Source organism: Poecilia mexicana, unplaced genomic scaffold, assembly GCF_051168715.1.
Source record: "Poecilia mexicana isolate PSO_F unplaced genomic scaffold, ASM5116871v1 scaffold_3, whole genome shotgun sequence".
NCBI lineage: Eukaryota > Metazoa > Chordata > Actinopteri > Cyprinodontiformes > Poeciliidae > Poecilia > Poecilia mexicana.
In genome coordinates this window covers 3,432,389-3,455,456 of record NW_028263372.1, presented here as the reverse complement: position 1 = coordinate 3,455,456, position 23,068 = coordinate 3,432,389, and the positions used below count along the sequence as shown (strand labels likewise).

The 23,068-nt window shown below is 42.7% G+C and overlaps 1 long non-coding RNA gene across 1 annotated transcript; it reads left to right on the top strand.

The window, feature by feature from the left end:
• Nucleotides 1–10,646: 10,646 nt before the first annotated feature.
• LOC106913323 (uncharacterized) lies at nucleotides 10,647–12,045 on the top strand. The gene is made up of 2 exons (XR_015762459.1): nucleotides 10,647–11,445; nucleotides 11,511–12,045. It is a non-coding gene; the product is annotated as an uncharacterized LOC106913323 (long non-coding RNA).
• The last annotated feature ends 11,023 nt before the right edge of the window (nucleotides 12,046–23,068 follow it).

Below are 23,068 nucleotides of genomic sequence, written 5' to 3'. Positions count from 1 at the left end.
TTTTAGAGCAACTTTGCATTAAAAGTGTCATTATTTACCGAATGACACTTCATGACAACAGTCATAAACATTCATAAAGACTTCTTTATGTTTATGACAGTGTCATGTCAGTCTTATGCACACCCCTTCAAATAAAGTGTTACTGAAAGAACTTACCCTGCTCAGAGCCCAGTGTGAGGATCTGGAGGCTGGATCACGACATTGCAACGTCTGCATCACAGAGGTGTAAGAGGGGCGAGAGCAGGGGAAATATCCATCTGTTTCAAACCATACTAGTTTTAATTTCTAATAAGTTCTTCAAAGAATTAAACATATGTTTAATCATCTGGAACAAAATCATCCAGAGGATTAGAAAGAAATAGAGAGAGAAAGACAGAAAGAGACAGAAAGAGGATGGTGAACTATCCCTACCCAATTTCCTTTACTATTACTGGGTAACCAATATCCATAAGTTTTTATAGACTTACTGATCAGTCAGATGCTGAATCTAGAGTTTGGGCCTACCTGGAACAACATTCTAGCAATTCAGTTTTGCTTAGCTCATTAATATGTAGCCCTTTACCATTGAGTAAATGTCATTGACCAACAATCCAGTTGTTGGAGGCTCTTTAAAGATATGGTAATAATTTAGCATTCATTTTCAATGCAGAAATGCACTGACTGCATCTCCTGTGCAATGGAATGTTCAGTTCACGCCATCCTTGATAGATCCATCCTTTCAGAAGTGGCATGAAAGTGGCTTAACTTGCATAAGAGACCTTTATTTTTTTTCATTTATTTATTTTGAACAGCCAAAAAGGGACTTTGGTGTCCCTCAGACTGGCTTTTTCAGGTATCCCCAAGTGTGTAGCTATGTGAAAGCTAATTTCTCCTTAATGCTGCCTCAAATAATGTGGATTAATGAATCTTTAGATATGAATCTGACTGATAAGGGCTTAGCAACAGCTATTTATGGCAAAATTCAGAATACTGCATCCCTAGTCATCTGAAAGAATAATGAGAAAAAGAGTTAGGGGAACTATTTTACTGATACTGCCTGGCAGGCTGCGATCTCAAGAATCCACTCCTCTTCATTTTGCATTAGACATAGCCTGCTGTAGTTTAAGGTTCTGCACAGATCCTACTCGTCTCCTAATAAACTAGCTAGAATGTATCCTGATGTTGACCCATCTTGTGTTAGGTGTGGGCACATCCCTGCTGATCTGTCATATGTTCTGGCTTTGCCCCAGGCTTCACTCATTTTGGGAGTCAATCTTTAGGACGATTATATTTATATGCAAGAGGAATATTGGTCAAAGTTCTCTAACTGCTTTATTTGGGGTTGTCCCTCAGGCTACACCAATAACAATGCAGCAGGCCACACTACTTGCAAGACGCCTAATATTATTCAACTGGAAGAGAGCCGCTTCTCCGTCTCATAAGCAGTGGGTAAAAGATGTCATGTTTCATCTGAAGCTTTGAACATCTGAAACATACAGTCACCGACTCCGTTCAACAATACAATATCACCTGGCAGCCATTTCTTCTGAGACAGAGTTCTCCTGAGTATATAGCCCTCCCTCTCCCCTCTTGTTCAATGTGTGATGTCATCACCTGTTGTAATTTTACTTTTGTCTGTTTCATTGTTGTTCTTACATGTTTAAAACAAATAAAAGGATTTGAATAATAAAAAAAATGGTGGGAGACACATTTTAACACCTTGTAAAACGAACATTCTGTTGTGTTTCATTTGTGAAAATGACAAACAGTAAGAAAAGTCTAGCTACTGATTTGTTAATTGTTTTCATTTACACCATTACATACATTTTGGATTAATATGGTTAAGATGGAGAAAATGGAATTAAGAAAAATTGGAATTTGCTAAAAATAAATGGAATTTAGAAAATAATAAAACAAGTTTCATAAGGCTTTCATTCTATTAATTTTATTCAAATAACTTTTCCTTCTATTTCACTCCAGTCTTTGTAAATAAAACTTTTGTCTCCATATTTTTTTTTTGAATTTGTGTCTTTCATATTTGCAGTGTATTGGGATATTTTGTGTAGAGAAAGGCTTCCCTCCCTCTCTCAACCCCCCATCCTCTTCACCTTCTAGCCATGGAAAGCCTGCTGACCAGCAGTATCTCCATCTGGTCTGGAAGCTGCAAGGCCTCAAACTGGAAATCTCTGGAAAGAGTGGTGAGGACAGCAGAGAGTATCACTGGGACTCCACTCCCCTCCATCCAGGACATTAGACCAGACGCTGCTCAGCCAGAGCAAACCAGATCCTCTCTGACTCCACCCATCCTCTCCATGGTCTGGTCATCTGGCTGGCATCTGGCAGAAGATTCTGCATTATCCATTATCCGCTGTAGAACAGCCAGACTCAGAAATAGTTTCCTCCCATTTGCCATCAAATTGCTCAACACCAATAATCCCTCCAGTATATATATATATATATATATATAAACAAAAGAAAGAAGAAAACAAAAATAAAAATCATAGCAAAATCTAGACTTATTTCATGTGACTGAGGTCAAACTGTTGTGTTCACAGCCAAACAGACTTTAAAAAGAAACTGGAAGAAGTTAAAAGAAAATAAACAATATAAAAAAAAAATCTAAGAAAGAAGTGGCAACAATTTATCCATTAGTTAAATATATTCATGTCACATGCAAAAATCACAAGTGTACCTATAAATACAAGTAATATTGTATATAATAATTCCCTTCTCACCCTCCGCGGGTGGTCTCTTTCATCCTCTGAGCTCGGGTCCTCTACCAGAGGCCTGGGAGCTTGAGGTTTCCTCCAGTATCTTGGCTGTGCCTAGAACTGCACATTTCTGGACTGAGATGTCTGATGTTGTTCCTGGGATCTGTTTGAGCCACTGCTCCAGTTTGGGGGTGACTGCCCCGAGGGCCCCGATGACCACAGGCACCACTGTGGTCTTCACCTTCCAGGCCTTCTCTAGTTCCTCTCTGAGGCCCTGGTATTTCTCCAGTTTCTCATGCTCCTTTTTCCTGATGTTGTGGTCACTTGGTATTGCTACATCCACCACAGCGGCTTTCCTCTGTTCTTTATCCACCACCACAATGTCCGGTTGGTTCGCCATTACCATCTTGTCTGTCTGGATCTGGAAGTCCCACAGGATCTTAGCTCGGTCATTCTCCACCACCTTTGGGGGTGTTCCCCACTTTGACCTCGGGGCTTCCAGTCCATATTCGGCACAGATGTTCCTGTACACTATGCCCGCCACTTGGTTATGTCGTTCCATGTACGCTTTCCCTGCCAGCATCTTGCACCCTGCTGTTATGTGCTGGACTGTCTCAGAGGCCTCCTTGCACAACCTACACCTTGGGTCTTCTCTGGTGTGGTAGATCTGAGCCTCTATTGCTCTGGTGTTTAGGGCCTGTTCCTGGGCGGCCAGGATGAGGGCCTCTGTGCTGTCCTTGAGTCCAGCTTTCTCCAGCCATTGGTAGGATTTCCTGATATCAGCCACTTCAGTTATTTGTCGGTGGTACATCCCATGTAGGGGCTTGTCTTCCAATGATGGTTCCTCCAGGACCTCGTCCTCTGTTCCCCATTGTCTGAGACATTCGCTGAGCACATCGTCCATTGAGGCTTTGTCCTTGATGTATTTATGGATCTTGGATGTTTCATCCTGGACAGTGGCTCTCACACTCACTAGTCCTCTGCCTCCTTCCTTACGGCTTGTGTACAGTCTCAGGGTGCTGGATTTGGGGTGGAACCCTCCATGCATGGTTAGTAGCTTCCGAGTCTTAACATCCGTGGCCTTTATCTCTTCCATTGGCCAGCTAATTATTCCGGCAGGGTATCTGATTACTGGTAAGGCATAGCTGTTTATTGCACGGATCTTGTTCTTGCCATTGAGCTGGCTTTTCAGGACTTGCCTTATTCGTTGGAGGTATTTGGCTGTGGCTCCTTTCCTTGTGACCTCATCGAGGTTGCCATTTGCTTGTGGTATTCCCAGGTACTTGTAGCTGTGCTCTATGTCTGCTATCGTTCCCTCTGGTAGTGAGACCCCTTCTGTGCGGACGACCTTCCCTCTCTTTGTAACCATCCGACCACACTTCTCTAGTCCGAATGACATCCCAATGTCAGTGCTGTAGATCCTGGTGGTGTGGATCAGTGAGTCGATGTCTCGCTCGCTCTTGGCGTACAGTTTGATGTCATCCATGTAGAGGAGGTGACTGATTGTGGCCCCATTCTTGAGTCGGTATCCGTAGCCAGTCTTGTTGATGATTTGGCTAAGGGGGTTCAGGCCTATGCAGAACAGCAGTGGGGACAGAGCATCTCCTTGGTATATGCCACATTTGATGGACACTTGTGCAAGTGGTTTGCAGTTGGCTTCAAGGGTGGTTTTCCACAGCCCCATCGAGTTTGCAACGAAGGCTCTCAGAGTCCTGTTGATGTTGTACATCTCTAAGCATTCAATGATCCAGGTATGTGGCATTGAGTCATAGGCTTTCTTGTAATCAATCCAAGCGGTGCACAGGTTGGTGTGTCGGGTTTTGCAGTCTCGGGCGACTGTGTGGTCTACAAGGAGTTGGTGTTTGGCTCCTCTGCTATTTATGCTATATGTGGCAGGAAGAGGTATAGGCTGCACCTGCTGGCGGGGTGATTGCAAGTGGGCCAATAGCGCCAGAGGGCGCTCAGTATAAAAGCAGAGGTGAGCTCCAGTCTGAGACTCGTTGTTTGCTGTGGACACGTCGCGCACCGCGCTTCCGTGTTGAGCCGTCTGTGCGCAGAGTACAGGTGAGGTTGGCTGGCTGCGTATTTATAACTGCTTGTACATTGTAGTCATAGAGCCTTTTATCAGCAGAAACGTACGGGCGTATTTACCTCCACGTTTGATCGTGGGTGAGGTGGTTCCTACAATAAGAGCCGACATTTGAGCGTTCCCATTTGGGTACAAGTGAGGAGAGCTTGGCCTGATCGGTAGGTGGACTCGGTGACAAATCTTGTGATTTATTCCTTTGTTTTAAACTATTATTGTTGTTTAGGAATCTCCACGGATCATCACACTTAATGCTGCTGCTTTGTTTGGACTGAATTACCGCTTATTTAGCGGTCAAGATCGGCGTGTGGGACACGCCCCCCACCCCTCTTCCGAAATCAGGACAAGGAGAGGCTGATCGCACTGATTTCGGATTGAATTGGACCAGATTGCTCATTTTGTTGTGCTTGTCAAGCACAAGGACTTTTTATGGTTTTATCTACATATTTTTATCTTTTATTGCCTGTATTTTAATGATTGATTTTTTCCTTTTTATTTTCTTTAGACCGCCGGTGGTGCGCTCGGGTCTGGATGCGGCGTCCCTTTTTGGTGTGACTGAAGTGATTAGCATCAATAGGTGGAGGGAATAACAGAGAGTGAGTGACTTCACGGGTGTTTGCTTTGATTTCTTTGTTTTGGAGCCTACCATCCAGGACCTGACCGTACCCACCGGTAAGCCTAGTTGGATTTATTTTGTGAATTTTCTTTTGTTCAGATACAGGTATTTTTATTCTTTGTAATAAATTATTATTGTCTTGAAACTTGTCTCTCGCTCATTGCAAAACCGGACCTGTGTCCCTTTATTAATTCCTGGGTGAAAACCCCAGGTGGCGTTGTTGGCAACACTCAAAATTGTATAGTCCAAACCACTGAACGCCACATTTGGCGTTGTTGGCAGGATGTTTTTGCAAATTTAAGCGGAGACTGTGTTTCGAGTGTTTTATTTATTTTTTTTTAGTATCTGTTTTATTGATTGTTTGGCAAAGCAGCAGCTGGTTAAGTGGTGGTGTTTTAACTTAACTTTTAACTTGTTTTTTTCTCTCTCCTGTGTTTTGGAGGCTGGCATTATTGTATCACCCCTCTACGTGCCAGGGTTCAGTTATGGAGGCAGAAATGCAGGACCTGAAAAGCTTAATTGTTCAGTTGAGAGCTGAAAATGAGAAGTTGCGCCAGGAACAGGAGGCAGCCAGGCCTGGCCCTAGTGCTGCACAATCTACAGCTGGGTCACATTCTGAGGGAAGCCCTTCTATAACGGAGAGGTTTGTTTTTGTGCCACGTGATAGAAAATGTCCCCTGTTTAGAGGGAAGGGAGGCATTGGGTTAACCGAGTGGCTTGAGGAAGTACAGGCCTGCATGAGGGTACGTCATTTGTCCCCAGCTGATCAGGCCTTCTTTTTATTTGATCACTTGGAGGGAGAGGCACGCGATGAAATAAAGTTTCGACCTACCGCAGAACGTGAAGATCCCACTAAAATTATGGATATTTTAAAAGAATTGTATGGGTGTTATGAATCCTATGTGGCACTGCAGGAGGCATTTTTCTCTCGCCGTCAGCGGGATGGTGAAACGCTACAGGAGTTTTCGCTGGCTCTAATGAGTCTTATGGAGGCTGTAAAATCCCGTGCTCCTAGAGATTTTCAAAATGCAGAGTCATTGCTGCGTGATCAATTTGTCGAGCATGTGAGTGATGGGGCTCTTCGTCGTGAGTTAAAGCAGTTTGTGCGCAGGAAGCCAACAGCCACCTTGCTTGAGGTCAGGGCAGAGGCACTTCGCTGGGAGCGTGAGGTGCGACCAAGTAGTGTACTCAGTTTAAAATCTTCTGCACCTTTAGCATTTGGTTCGCAGTATGGCGTGCAGAGCTGCCCTCAAGGGGCGATTAGTTCACACAACACCTCTGAACTGAGTGATCTGAGGAGCATGTTGCAGCAACAGCAATCACAGCTTGATCAACTTACCCAGAGTATAGCTCGCTTGCAAAAACCCAGCCAGCAGGGCCGTTCTCGAGACTCTATTATCTGTAGGCGCTGCCAGAAAGCTGGCCATTTTGCTAGGGATTGTGATGGGGTTCGGGTTCCGGTACGGGCCTCTGAGAAATCACCTCAGGTGGCGGAAAACTCTTTCCCACCGAGTCGCTGAGCCACGATTCGGGTGGGGTAGTTATCGGCTCTAGGGGTGGGGTTTTTCAGGAAGGTTCTAATCTGGTGTCATCGTGTCCACACATGGCTGTGAGCATGGGTGGAGTCAAAGTTCCTTGTTTGGTAGACACTGGCTCTATGGTGTCTACAGTTACCGAGAGTTTTTTTACTCAATATTTTGAGTTGTGGGGTCAGGAGAAACTGCAGTCTTGTCATTGGCTCCAGCTTAGAGCTGCCAATGGCCTTGCTATTCCCTACATAGGCTATTTGGAGCTGGATATTGAACTTTGTGGTAAGATGGTTCCTCAGTGTGGGGTATTGGTGGTCAAAGATCCTCCTTGTGGCGTATCATCACAGGCTCCCGGTGTTTTGGGGATGAATGTGATTAGTCGCTGTTATGGTGAGCTTTTTAAGCATCATGGTTCAACTTTGTTTAACTCACCTGCTGTTTCCAGAGCTCCAGAGTCCATTAAACAGGCTCTCCATAGATGCCATCATGCCACCACTCGACCTCCAGATGACGGTAAAGTAAAAGTGTGTGGTAAGAAGGCTCACCATATTCCTGGTGGCACACTGAAAACTATACCAGCCACTTGTTCAGAGAGCTATTCAGGTAAAGCTGTTTTGTTTGAGTCTTTGGATTCCAGCCTTCCTGCTGGGCTCCTCATTTCACCTTCTTTGGTCCAGGTCACAAGGGGAACTGCTTATATCCCCATTGTGAATGTGGGAATTACAGATGTGGTTTTACACCCTCGTACCTGTATTGGTACATTGAGTTCTGTTCATGTTGTCAGCTTACCTGCAGGTGTCCAAGCAGTATCGTCAGAAATTGCCTCTATGGGAGAGAAAATTGTTGCTCCTTCAGTCCATGAGCAAATAGATGCATTGGATGTGACTGGACTGTCAGCTGAGGAACAGGGTCGGGTAAGAGCTTTACTTAAGGATTATAGCTCAGTCTTTTCTGCACATGATGGCGATTTGGGGTGTACTAATTTAGTCACCCATGATATCCCTCTTTTGGATGACACACCAGTTAAACAGCGTTACAGACGCATACCTCCTTCTGAGTATGAGGCAGCTAAAGAACATATTCACAAATTGCTAGAGGCACAAATAATTAAGGAAAGCAGCAGCCCATATGCTAGTCCTATTGTGCTGGTTAAAAAGAAGGATGGGACTTTGCGCATGTGTGTTGATTATAGGCAATTGAATGCTAAAACCAGAAAGGATGCCTTTCCCCTTCCTCGTATAGAGGAGTCCTTGGATGCATTAGGTGGGGCACGCTGGTTTTCCACGTTGGATTTGGTGAGTGGATATAATCAGGTGCCAGTATCGGAGGCAGATCAGCCTAAAACTGCATTTTGCACTCCATTTGGCCTCTTTGAATGGACTCGTATGCCCTTTGGCCTCTGCAATGCACCCAGCACTTTCCAAAGGTTGATGCAGCGGCTATTTGGTGACCAGCAGTGTAAAAGTCTTCTGTTGTACCTGGATGACATTGTTGTCTTTTCCTCCACAGTCCAACAACATCTGGAGAGGCTGGAGGTGGTTTTGAGTCGGCTTCAAGGAGAAGGTCTTAAAGTAAAGTTAAATAAATGTGCATTCTTTAAGCCAGAGGTGCGTTATCTGGGACATGTCATCTCTGCGGAGGGTGTTGCAACTGACCCCAGTAAGACAGAAGTGGTTGCCAACTGGCAGCCCCCCACCACAGTTTCTGGGCTGCGATCATTTTTAGGGTTTGCTAGCTATTATCGCCGCTTTGTGGAGGGCTTTGCAAAGCTAGCTGCCCCTCTTCACAGGTTGGTTGCAGAACTAGGGGGCACCAGGTCAAGGAAGCAGAGTGACCAGAGCATCATACCTGGTTGGACAGGGGACTGTCAATGTAGTTTTGACGAACTGAAAACCAGATTAACAACTGCACCAGTATTGGGTTACGCAGATTTTTCACTTCCCTTCATTTTGGAGGTAGATGCAAGTTATGGTGGTTTGGGAGCAGTGCTCTCACAGGAACAAGAAGGCAAGGTGAGACCCATAGCTTATGCAAGCCGTGGTTTAAGACCTACGGAGCGCAACATGCTGAATTATAGCTCCATGAAGCTGGAGTTTTTAGCACTTAAATGGGCTATGACTGAAAAATTTCGGGATTACCTTTTGGGCCATAAATGTGTTGTCTTTACTGACAATAATCCATTGAGTCATTTGGCTTCGGCCAATTTGGGAGCAACGGAGCAGCGCTGGGCTGCTCAGCTGGCTTTATTTGACTTTGAAATCAAATATCGTTCTGGCAGAGCCAACAAGAATGCTGATGCTTTATCAAGACAGCATCCTGTTGGTGTACAAGATTTGGAAATTATGGTTCCTGGTACAGCTCTCCCTGAGCCCTTGAGAGAGGTTTTTCAGGGGAAGAAAAGGGAGGTTACTCAAGAGGCTGTTATGGCCTTGCCTAACCATACCATCTCTGAAATCAGTGTTTTCCAGCAAGCTGACCCAACCATCCAGGAGTTCTTGGTTTTCTGGGGGCGGAAACGGCGTCCAACTGCAGACGAACGGCAGCAGGTGTCCCAGCAGGTTCTGGTGCTACTCAGACAATGGGACAAGCTAGTGGAGGAGGATGGCGTTTTGTACCGGCAAGTGTTCAATACTGCTGGTGGTGAGTTAATTTTACAGTTGGTGTTGCCAACATGTTTGAGGGAGGAAACATTAAAACAAGTTCACCAGGAGCATGGCCACCAAGGGGTGGAGCGAACATTAGAACTCCTACGCCAACGCTGTTACTGGCCAGGTATGGCCGCAGAAGTGGCACATTGGTGTCAGAACTGTGAAAGATGCCAGGTAGCAAAACAGTCTCAGCCACAAGCTCGTACATTTATGGGACATTTGTTAGCGTCACGACCTAATGAAGTTTTAGCTATTGATTTCACAATGTTGGAACCTACAAGCAAGGGACTTGAGAATGTGCTGGTCATGACTGACGTGTTTAGTAAATACACCCTTGCTTTTCCCACCCGAGACCAGCGTGCTTCAACTGCCGCCCAGGTCTTGGTGAGGGAGTGGTTTTTCAAGTTTGGCATACCTGTCCGAATACATTCGGATCAGGGTCGTAGTTTTGAAAGTCTGCTCATTCAACAGTTGTGCCATTTGTATGGCATTGAAAAATCACGCACCACACCATATCATCCAGCCGGTAATGGTCAGTGTGAACGGTTTAACCGTACCCTTCATGACCTGCTGCGAACATTGCCTCCCTCTCGTAAAAGAGACTGGAGCTCATGTTTGCCACATGTTCTGTATGCTTACAACACCACACCCCATCAGGCAACCGGGGAATCACCCTTTTTCTTGATGTTTGGACAGGAACCTCGGCTGCCGGTTGACTTCCTTTTAGGAAGAGTTCAGGAACCTGTGGCTGGAAATGTCCATGATTGGATTCAGGAGCATCAGGCCCGCCTTCAGGTAGCTTTTGAGGGTGCTCGTGAAAGGTTGAGGGTTGCAGCGGAGCGCCGCAAGAGTCACCATGACCAACGAGTTCAACATGCTCCCCTGAAGGTTGGTCAATTAGTGTGGTTAAGGGACTTCACCCCACGAGGACGTCATAAGATCCATGACCTATATGGCCCAGTAAAGTATAAAGTCCTCAGAGAGCCCAGTGAAGGAGGTTCAGTGTATACTATAGCACCTGTAACCGATCTAGCTAAAACCAGAAATGTTAATCGCATACTGTTGAAGGCGGTGGTAGAAGAGTCTGGAGAAGGTGCCATTGGTCCCAGCTCACCACTTGGTGATCATCGCTTTGAAGATGAGATGTCAGGTGATGAGGATATGTATGTTTTGGTGAGTAGCAATCCTCCTGCTCCAACAGTGGTGCAGGCTAACCAACCTTTTCAGTCAGGGGATCCACTACCTCAGTTGCCAGGTCCATCAGGCATTGTTACTCATGGGGGAGTAGCATCTTCTGGTCATTCACCTGGTCCTTCTAGGGCTGAAAGTGAACCAGTTTTGCGGCGGTCAGCAAGGACAACTGCAGGCCAGCATTCTAATATTAACCGTCTTCCCAGACCAGCAGGTGAAGCTCCACAGGCTGTAAACTCTCCTGATCTTACAGCCAACTCTATTTTTGTCCTATTTAGACCATGGGATTGAGTCGTCGGGACGACGACACAAAAGGGGGGGTAGAATGTGGCAGGAAGAGGTATAGGCTGCACCTGCTGGCGGGGTGATTGCAAGTGGGCCAATAGCGCCAGAGGGCGCTCAGTATAAAAGCAGAGGTGAGCTCCAGTCTGAGACTCGTTGTTTGCTGTGGACACGTCGCGCACCGCGCTTCCGTGTTGAGCCGTCTGTGCGCAGAGTACAGGTGAGGTTGGCTGGCTGCGTATTTATAACTGCTTGTACATTGTAGTCATAGAGCCTTTTATCAGCAGAAACGTACGGGCGTATTTACCTCCACGTTTGATCGTGGGTGAGGTGGTTCCTACAATAAGAGCCGACATTTGAGCGTTCCCATTTGGGTACAAGTGAGGAGAGCTTGGCCTGATCGGTAGGTGGACTCGGTGACAAATCTTGTGATTTATTCCTTTGTTTTAAACTATTATTGTTGTTTAGGAATCTCCACGGATCATCACACTTAATGCTGCTGCTTTGTTTGGACTGAATTACCGCTTATTTAGCGGTCAAGATCGGCGTGTGGGACACGCCCCCCACCCCTCTTCCGAAATCAGGACAAGGAGAGGCTGATCGCACTGATTTCGGATTGAATTGGACCAGATTGCTCATTTTGTTGTGCTTGTCAAGCACAAGGACTTTTTATGGTTTTATCTACATATTTTTATCTTTTATTGCCTGTATTTTAATGATTGATTTTTTCCTTTTTATTTTCTTTAGACCGCCGGTGGTGCGCTCGGGTCTGGATGCGGCGTCCCTTTTTGGTGTGACTGAAGTGATTAGCATCAATAGGTGGAGGGAATAACAGAGAGTGAGTGACTTCACGGGTGTTTGCTTTGATTTCTTTGTTTTGGAGCCTACCATCCAGGACCTGACCGTACCCACCGGTAAGCCTAGTTGGATTTATTTTGTGAATTTTCTTTTGTTCAGATACAGGTATTTTTATTCTTTGTAATAAATTATTATTGTCTTGAAACTTGTCTCTCGCTCATTGCAAAACCGGACCTGCGTCCCTTTATTAATTCCTGGGTGAAAACCCCAGGTGGCGTTGTTGGCAACACTCAAAATTGTATAGTCCAAACCACTGAACGCCACATATATATATGCACATAAATATTTATGTATTTATGTGCCTATAAATACATAAATATATGTATTTATAGGCACACTTGTGATTTTTCTCTTTTTTCTTCTGGGTGCTCTAGTGGCCAGAGCACCTGTCAAGCGACATTTCATTGCCAATTTCTGCTGTGTCTTTGTGCAATGGCAATAAAATAACTAAATCTGTCTTCCATTATGACAGATCTTTCAAAGGTTTTCATGTCACACATAGGTTTTAATTACCATACATTTGAGCTGAGCTAGTAGTCTGAATAAAAAAAGTACACGCTTTTGTTTGCACAACAAAAGCGGGAGGACAATGGAGCTGGAGGCCAGCACAAATCTGTGCAGGCATAAGGTTCTCCCATACTTCAACTGAAGCTGAACAGTCAATGTGTAGTCATGTGGTTGCAGGACACTTGTATTTGCACACAGGCAGACCACCTGGGGACACCTCTCCCACTTCTCAGTAAACCCCATGTTACATATCAATAAAGTCACAGAGAAATAGCCACAATTTTCTGCAGACAACCTCCTCTGTAGACAACGACTTTGGAGTTTCCATCCAGGGGTTTTTAACCATTTGACAATCTTAGGTATATTGTAAAGAATCATGTAAATGTACACAATTCCTCACCGCTCCTTAAATATATTCATGTCACATGCAGATTCAAAAAGCAGATGATGTTAAGTCCACTTCCACCATCTGGTTTTTTAAAACAAAATAACAACATTATTTTGTTTTAAAACATGTCCACAAACCTTTGACTAATCATACAACACATGGTTCAGGGCTCTGTGCAAAAGAGTTTGACCTGGGCCTGAAGTCGAGAAGGGGAAGAAGAAGCCTCCTTGCGGACAAGATATTGGCATTTTCATCAAGCAACTATTTCAATCAGAGACGATTTTGAAGCTTCAAACGAGAAAGCCTTTAGTAATTCTAACTCTTTTTCCATAAGAAAAAGAGAAGCCCAGTAATGATGATTTTTATCCAAACTGCAAATTTTATGTGATGCTTTCTGGTGGCACTTGGCCTTCCTTGATCTGGCAACAACAGACCCCTCCCTACAAGAAAATCTGTATCTTTTACTTTTTTTTTTTTTTTTTTCTTTTTTGTACAATTTGGAGTTATCTTGCATATTTATAAGTTATTATGCCAGCTTGCCCAGGTTGGGTAACTTTGTGACAGCACAAGCCAGTCACAACTCAGCTGATTAGTGTTGAGGAAAATAAATATTCTTAGTGTTTAATACAGTTAAATCTTACGACATGTGAAAATAGTGGATTAAGCAAGATTCCTTCGGATAACATTTGAGAGGGCTTTAAGTTAGTCCTGCAGAAAAGAATGTCTGTTATCAGGAGGAACCACGTCATAAATTAACTCTGGCACAAAGGCCGTGTCTCAAATGAGCAGGCAGCAAGGAGACATCTCAAGTCATTTTCCTCAGAGAGACACTAAAACTTAAGAACAAACAAAACTAACAACACAATACTAACAATAATTGCAATTTAGTTAGAAGAATACTATTTAGTTAAAATTAACATGACTTGAAGTAGTCTAATTTGTACCTTTATAGTAACAACATGGAGTCCAAGAGAATGCAGAAGTTCTGAATCACTTTGCGTACCAGGGTTCATGTCAATTTAAAATTACTGCACTGATCTGTATTTGTAGGAATTTGCCTGGCTGGGAATAAAATAGGTCTAAGACAGGTTAACTTTGGTTGAACTCTGATAAAGGACTAGAGGCTTTGTTCCAACCAGGAATTATTCATTCATTCATTCATTCATCCATCCATCCATCCATCCATCCACATTCTATACCTATCCACATCCATCCATCCATCCATCCATCCATCCATCCATCCATCCATCCATCCATCCATCCATCCATCCATCCATCCATCCATCCATCCGTCCATCCATCCATCCATCCATCCTTCTCTCTCTCCATACGATGAGAAATGGCAATCCCCCACTGCCCCTCCCTTTCATATCAACCCAAAACTCAGACATCAATCTTTCTTGTAAACTCATCAGTTTCCGAGGGCACCGACAAACTGGGCCACACCATCCTATACCAGGGGGCAAGATGATCTGCAATACCTCAACAATCTCGGCAATTCAGTCTCCAGCTGCAACCTGCTGCCCGCTAATCCATGTCAGTGTCTTTGCAAGGATTTTCCGACTCCACAGTCCCAGTCCACTCCCAATTTACTAAAACAATTTCTTCACTTCAAATCAAGGCGAATGCTCTCATTCCTACCTTAAACATTATCCTAATAGAGAGTTATAATTTCTCTCTTACGGATTCATCCATGGGTTTTCTCTCCTGCATAGATATTCCAAATTCAATCTATTATTGTCTTTATCTTCAATCAGCTCCTTAAGTCCTGACTCAGTCGACTCACTTCTAGCCAAGGAAGCCAAAGAAGGGTTCGATAAGATCATTAAATTAATTCACTTAACAAGCCGGCAATGGATTCTCTAAAGCAGATATCACCAGCACATTCAAAGTCCTTTTCATTCACCCAGATTCTGGTATTTATCAGCATGTCTTGGGAAGGAGCTTCCACTTCAGTCTACCTCACTTTTGTTCATCATGTAACCCCGAAACCACTTCATTCTTCTCAATTCTACCCACTGAAGGATGTTTCTAATAGTTCCACGAACTATGCTATTCTCATCATTCCGCAGAGAAACCCTACATTTTCAAAGTTCTTTAAAAGCAGCCAGCATCCCTTTTGTTCAAGGCTCACTCATCCTCAATCACTCCTGCAAGGGCAAGTTTTCTCTTCTACAGTGACTTTCTCTTTCAACCTGAAGACATTCAACTCCCTCATAGGCTGGTGGCCATTTCAGAGACAAATAGTTGAAGCAAAATGGCCTAAGAATTCAGTTTTTCTTGCACTTTGAACCCATAATTATGGCAGCAAAATTTTGGGGACATGAATGGCGTAAGAAGTTTACACTCGTTTATTCAGACTCATTCAGGTCTCAGTGTGGCATCAGTTCCAAGTTTGAGCAGCTCACATTCCAGTAACTCAGAACATCCTCGATGTTCCATCATTTCCTTCAAATTCCGACTCTCTGCTTCAGATTCAGAAACTCATTAATCTCCAGTTCCACAGTCTTCAATAATATCCAACTGACTCCTCTGTTCCTTTTCTTCAAGCATAATCCTTAATCCACCCATGCTTGTCAGGCATCTTCATTCATAGTTATTCTTCAGAGAAGTTAACCAATCAGTTTGCTTTCTCTCACCTATTTCATCTCTTCCATATGAGCCCATCTTTACGTTCAGATCAGAAATTCGGCAACCATTTCATCTCAAGGTCCATGCCTCACCTCGGCAACGCAGTCACTAAAGTCTGGCTCAAGCTATTTAAGTCAAGTCCAGCATTTCTCTCAAACCTTATTCTGCCTATTCTTTCACATAGGAGCCGCCTCTTCAACATCCATTCAGGCTATCACCTTTAAGATGGTTCAAGTTTTAGTTCGCTGGTCATTACAGGTTTACCCTTCATGCGTCCGTATAACATCAAACCCATTCCTTGCTCATTTCAATCTAATCAGATTCTTTTGGGGTTCCTATGTTGGCTCGGGAATAAATAAGAGGAACCGCTTCCCGAAGACATACCCCCACTCAGAGTGTTCACATCCAAAGCCTTCTTTCATTCTCCCAGATGACCAAATCAAGATCCTCCATCCCTTTATCCCTCTATCCCTTCACCCCTGTCCCCTTCATCCCTCTCTCCTACATCCCTCACGCATTCATCAATAAATCTTTAAATGCATTCGTTTGTGGCGTGGTCCTTGCTAGTGAAATGACCTTTGCTCTCCCTTGTCTAGATAGAGAAGCGCGTAGCCCTGAAATTAAACAGGTCTCAGAAGGTAATAAAATTGCCCAAACTGAGTATTTTGAAACTGGGTCTATCCATACAAGGAGAACAACACGCCTTAATTACATAATTGCATAAATTAAAACAAAGGAAACACCCTTTTGAATATTATAAGGGCCCCAGAGGAACGAATCAGATTTACTTTTGCAACTCTCCAAAGACGATTTTGCCTTTTTTCTTGCCTTGGCATTTTTTTTCCTTATCCTATTTGTCTCAGGTAAATGAAGGTCTGTCTTCATGTGTATGAAGTGTCTGTGTTGTTGATGTAATTTTATACTTTTGAATGTTGGAATAAACCCTGAAAATGCATGACGTGGATCTCTGTTAACTCTGTGTGGCTTGTAATTCCATTAATGGAATCAATGAATCTGGGAGGATATAAGAATACAATGAGCCAGAACTTGATGATTTTTACTCTCTTACATTAGGAAACACAGCTTTGTGGTTATAGAGGTAAAGATTCATCCCTGTAACAGACTAATAAACTATCAACTTCAACAGAATCACATCCAAAGACTTTGGTATTACTTAAAGCCAACTTTGCTTATTTTTGGACAGCAAATTGAAGTACAGCTAGGCAACTGTCTCAGCAATTGTTGTTCAGTTTCTTTCACATAGTTCACAAGTGTAAGGTGAGTATTTATCAAAGCTTGTTTAATTGATTTTGGCAGATCCTGCCAGCAGACAGCGGGTCCACAGCTTCTTTCACTGCACCCAGCAGAGACTCTGCATTGATGTGGATAAGGGAATTATCTCTACTCTGGTGAGTTGGAAAGGAGGATTCTGTCAATTAAACCAATCTATGTTCTAGCTTCAATACTGATTGTAAGTCTGCTATTTCACTTCCATGCAGTCAAGCAGATGGCCAACATGCAGCACTCCTAGAAAATTAAACTGGCAATGATGAAAACAGTGTTGCTAGTTAAAAAATGTTGTGGGTTCAAACTAATTGCACAACGGGAAATTAGGCAAATAATCTTTGACAATATTGGTTTCGTACAAGAATGTAGGTTCATATAGACTAGCGGTTCTCAACGTGGGCAGTACCACCCCCTGGGGGGCTTTCAGGGGACGGCAGGGGGCGCTGGCGGAAATTTTTACAAAAGGGGGGTGCTGGGATTCCTCTGGGGGGCGTTTGGTCGAAGGTAAACTTTGCACCTTAAAAGCACAACAATACCGGTCTGGCTGCAATGCGCGCTCCCTACACAGGGGGAACAGATTTTCACAGGGGAACAGAATTTCGCACAAGACCAGTTTAGACTTTGAGCAACTTGCTAAAACTGCATGGCTGCAACTGTGTCAATGGTAGCTCTCCTTCTCTTCAGTGTTTGTAGCTTCTTGGCGCAGCTCCTCTCCTGCTACTAGTAGCTTCACCGCATCAGGTCAGAGTTACACCGGCTGATGACGTTGCTGAGATTCACTTTGTCTGATGTCTGATTTTCAAATATTTTATGTTTTATTGAGGATTTTTGTACATATGTTTTGGCAGTTCTGTGATCATGTCAAAGCAGCAACTTATATTAAAAAGTGTGGTAACACTTTATTTGAAGGGGGGTGAATAAGACTGTCATGACACTGTCATAAACATGACATAACACCTGTCATGAACATGAATAAGTCTTCATGAATATTTATGACTGTTGTCATAAAGCGTCATTCGGTAAATTATGACACTTTTAATACAAAGTTGAAATTATTCAAAATGTCTTTGTTATGACAACTTGACATTAACCAGGAAATCATTACTGTTTAAACTTTACCTTTAATAACATAAAGTAACCTAATTTTTAAAGTGCAATCAGTAATACTTTTATAACAAATTTATATCAGTTATGATTTCTTGGTTAATGTCAACTTGTCATAACAAAGACATTTTGAATAATGTCAACTTTGTATTAAAAGTGTCATAATTTACCGAATGACGCTTTATGACAACAGTCATAAATATTCATGAAGGCTTACTGATGTTCATGACAGGTGTTATGTCATGTTTATGACAGTGTCATGACAGTCTTATTCAACCCCCTTCAAATAAAGTGTTACCAAAAAGTGTTTTATTTCCGTTTGAAAGCTGCCCACTTTCATAGAAGGACAACAGAAAATCGCTCTTATAAACATGTGATTACTAAAATCACGATACCCTCACTGTGTATCCCTCTGAAAAATGAACCCATTTAAATAAAGAAATCCCTCCATGGTGATACCACGATTGAGAGCGTTCATTTTATAGCGTTAACACCGGTGCTGTAAGTGGTCCGGTGTGAAAAGGGTGTGATAGAACAACGGAACCACAGGACTTTTAAATTTCAATAATCAGAATACCGAAATTGTTTCCGTTGTTTTAAAAGGTTTATGTCAGTCTGCCTTTTCCCCCATCGATACGCTTCCCGACCGGCCTGCACCTTAGGGGGTAAAAAAACAAACAAAAACGACGCGCACATTGCGCAACACTCTGAAACAGGAGAAGCGGGACATAAAACGGAGCGACGAACTAGATGTGAATTATGGCATAAAAACAGAGAATCCGACGCTGAACAGTGAAAAATCAACACATGATGTGAAACATGACGATTAGGCGGCGCAGCAGGTGATGAGTGAAGATTACTGATGGTCAATAAATGATAAAATAAATCTAGCAACAGGAAAGAAACTAAAGTGGACATAGCAATAAACCAAGAGAGGATAATAATCAAAGGAAACTAAATGGAAATGAATGAAGAACAAAATGCAAGAATTAACTAAGAAACTAAAGTAAATACAGAGGAATAAACTGGTATGGCAAGACTTTTCGAACAATAATTAATACAGAGGACTGTATGGCAAGAATAAACAGACACTATTTCCAGATAAAAGGTAAAATAATATTATTGAAATGCCATGGGTTTATTAAGACCACATCTAATACTGAGAATAAATATATCTTACAGACCATAACAGTAAAGAACTTACCACTTAATTATGTTTTTAATTAGATTTGATATATTTATTTCTTCAATATTATTTTTCATGTCAGTGTTAATGTCATGAGGCTGATGACTCCATGACACTTTCAATTTGACTCATTAGGATTTGATTAAGAACCAGATTTGTTCTTTGTAATTTCTGTCCAGTAAAACTATTCATCTATAAATCAATAGACAGGTCTATATAAAGATATAATCCATGTTTCTGTCTCATATTTATATGGTATTAAAAGGATGTGGACCTTTTGTTTTTCCACTAAAAGCTCTGGTTTGCACAGTAAATGCCATATGGGTGAAATTTTATGGATGATACTCTGATGTCCCATTCTCCTGAAGGCAGCACAGAGCTGCAACACCAGAAACTCACAGAAACACTGAAGAGAAGAAGAGTTCTGATTAATGTAGTTACAGTTCTATCCATGTTTTAATGTTGCAGAGCTCAGTCGTTTTGCAAATAGTTCAAAGTTTAAACTGGCATGTTGAACATCTTTTATCTGGTCATTTTGTGCAAGATTTAACAACTAGAAAATGGCAAAGAATAAGAATATTTTTTCCACTCTGATTGGCTGCTGTTAGGCCTACTGATTTTAAGTTGAATGTTCATTGCATTTTTCATAGACACCTGTGAAAATATTTTCTATTTACATTGCTTTTTTATTCTCTGGGAAATTATTTTTGATGATAAATACAGAAATGAGCATACAAATCAAAACATCTACAATAGTAATAGTAATATTAATAATAAAATAATAGTCAGTGTAAAGTAGCCTACAGATTCTTTGGTGGTGGGTGGTGAGGGACCTGGATAAAGGCTGGGGGGGCGCTGGCCCAAAAAAGGTTGAGAAACACTGATATAGAGCATATTTAAAGGACCTCACAATTATACAATGTCAGTGGTCTACAAAAAAATGCAGAAGCATAGAGAGATTCCATCCTATGCTTAAAGAAAAAAAAACAAAAAACAAAACAAGTAATAACTTTTTTCTTATTTTTAAAAATAAAATTAGCATAAAGGAATGCATCATGAAAATAACAGCTATTTAGTATTTTGTTATGGCCTGGCTCAAAGTATATTTATTAAAATAAAAAAACAAGAGGCAGGAAGAGGGAGAGAAGAATGGGGGGAAGTAGTACAACTTCTAATCTTCTAGTTCTGTGGAGACGCTGGAAACCTGCCTCCAGTTCCAGTCAACTTCAGCTATACCTGTATAACTGGAACCAAGCTATGCATCTGCTCCTTAAGCAAACACATTTAGTTATTTTCACTGCAGGAGGTTCATTGGCTTAGTAGTCACACAGTGTTCTGACATGCTCCAGGTGAGAAAACCAAGTGCCAGAAAATATATATCTTTTTTCTGTCAGGAATAGAACCAAAATGCAGACAGACACTACACTTTAAACATCCATCCATCCATCCATCCATCCATCCATCCACCCATCCACCCATCCATCCATCCATTTTCTTACACCCTTGTCCCTTAGTGGGGTCGGGAGGTGCTGGTGCCTATCTCTAGCTAACATTCCGGGTGAGAGGTGGGCTCACCCTGCACAGGTCACCAGTCTGTTGCAGGGCAACACAGAGACACAGGGCAACTGGACAAACAACCATGCATACACACACACGCACACGCACACACATGCGCGCACACACACACACACACACCTAGGGAGAATTTGGAGAGGCCAATTAACCTAACAGTCATGTTTTTGGACTGTGGGAGGAAGCCGGAGTACCCGTAGAGAACCCACGCATGCACAGGGAGAACATGCAAACTACAGTTTAAACAGTGGCACATTTATTGATAAGATGGATACAACCTCATAGAATGAGCACAAGGGCAACAGGGCATGGATTATAGTCCATGCCCTGTTGGGCAGTGTAATGGAAGAAACCACTAATGAATCATGAAAACCAGAAAGCTAATATACTGAGGTGGATCCATTCAGGATCTCGCTCAGCTGGATCCTGTGTCATTCTGGATTCAGCTGAATGGGATCAGGGAATGTAAAACTCCTGACAGTGGAGCTGAGCAGGGAAAATGAGAGCAGGAGTTGTAAACACAGTAAATACAAAGGGGAAAAAAGGAGCAGAAAAAAATAAACCTAGCATAAGCAAATAACCTGAAGGCACTATAATCATCACTAAGTTTATTTGTACAGCACATTTCAATAAAATAAAAAAAAGTTACAATACACACTAAGACTATTGTTATTCCAGTTCATATTAATAAAAAACAACTCTAAACATATGGGTTTTTAGTCTAGACTTAAAGGAACTCAGTGTTTCAGCTGTTTTTGCAGTTTTTTGGAAGTTTGTTCCAGATTTATGGAGCACAGAAATGGAATGCTGCTTCACCATGTTTGGTTCTGGTTCTGGGGATGCAGAGCAGACCAAACCAGAACCAGAACTAGAAGACCTGAGAAGGTTGATACAACAACAAAAGAATTTTGGTGCTAAGCTGTTTAGTGATTTCTGAACTAACAACAGTATTTTAAAGTCTATTCTCTGAGCTCCAGGAAGCCAGTGTAAGGACTTTAGACCTGGGTGATGTGCTAATTTACCAGTCTCTGTAACATGAATAGTGTAGCTGCAGCACATCCAAAATGCTGCTGCCACAGTCCTGATAAACAAAAATAAAGCATATCAAACCTAGTGTTTGTTATTACGCAATAGTCAGCCCCGCCCTTATCTCACCTCCGACTGACTACTGACCAGTTCTCTGTCTAACAGGTCCGGAAAATCCCTGAAACCTGGGTCTTACCCTAGAATAGGTTTACACGAGATATTCTGTTTAAACTGGCGGCGGAAAAGACTAGTCTAGCTCTAACTTCCTTCAAATCCAGAAGTTATGACCCTTTTCAGTTGTGAAACAGTCAGCTGAGTAGCCCTCACAGCTGCATATCCTCTACAACCACTCCTGTTAACGGTAGTTCTTTTCCTGAAAATAACGGCACTTGTTAACGGCTAGATTAAATTTAGTGACTTAGACTTAAGTCCCAGGGTCATTATTTTCACACTCACCAAAGGAAAGTACGAAGCCACCACATCTCTAGAATCATGTATGCTAATTTTACTGGAATTAGGGGAAACTACAATGATCAAACGACTCAATTAATTCCAATGTCCACAAATTCCATTGATAATTTTAGTATGCAATTTATTAAGCAAGTTTTAGCAGGGGTAAATGACAAGCAGGTTTACTTTCAAGGATTACAAACTCGTAATAGTACAATAAATTAAAATCAAAACCAATCATGACCTATTCTCATTTCTATCCCTATCCTGTGTCACTAATTTAACTAAGCAAGGCTTTTGGGGGACAGTTCAACTCACACCCGATGGCAATTGATCTCGGCAGCTGAAATCTTCAGACGTCCTTGGTCAGAGTCTCTGTCCTGATGGGGCAAAGTCCTCTTTCAGAATAGAAGCAAAGCAGAACTGTCCGTTGTCCTTCAAACGCACAGCATCTTGGTCACCCAGTGACCTATGTTTTTTCTCCAAGTCTGCTGCAGTAGATTAGGGATCGTTGGGATGAGGCAGAGGAGTCGGTCGAATCAGGAACCAGGGCTGGGGGCAGATGGATCTTGTCCCTTCTTAGCGGCGTGAAGTCTCAACTTCCCCTTGGTTCTAGGGTGCGGTCCTCTGCTGATCTTCAATCTGCATCTTCTCGTTGTCTCTTCTTCAGCGCCGTGGACAAAGAACAGTTTTCTCTCTCGTCTGCTGGTTTTTAAACCCTCTCAGCCCATGGTTGTGTATGGGAGAGGTCTACGTGACTTCTGACTCGTCCCATGAGTGTGTGGAAAGTTCCAACCTTTCCCAACCACCATCTCCTCCCTGACTCATTGCAGCAACTCTCTTCAGTACTTCCCTTTTTCTACTGGCCATCTCGCCATTTCTCGTAACTTACTTCCCTTTTTTGAGTTGCTCCAGCACCCCCGCCTAGCTAGTTGCAACACAGTCTGCTTCATTTCTCAAACCTTCAGTCATCTCATTTCTGTAACTTATCACAGAACATAGTCAATTTGTTATTTT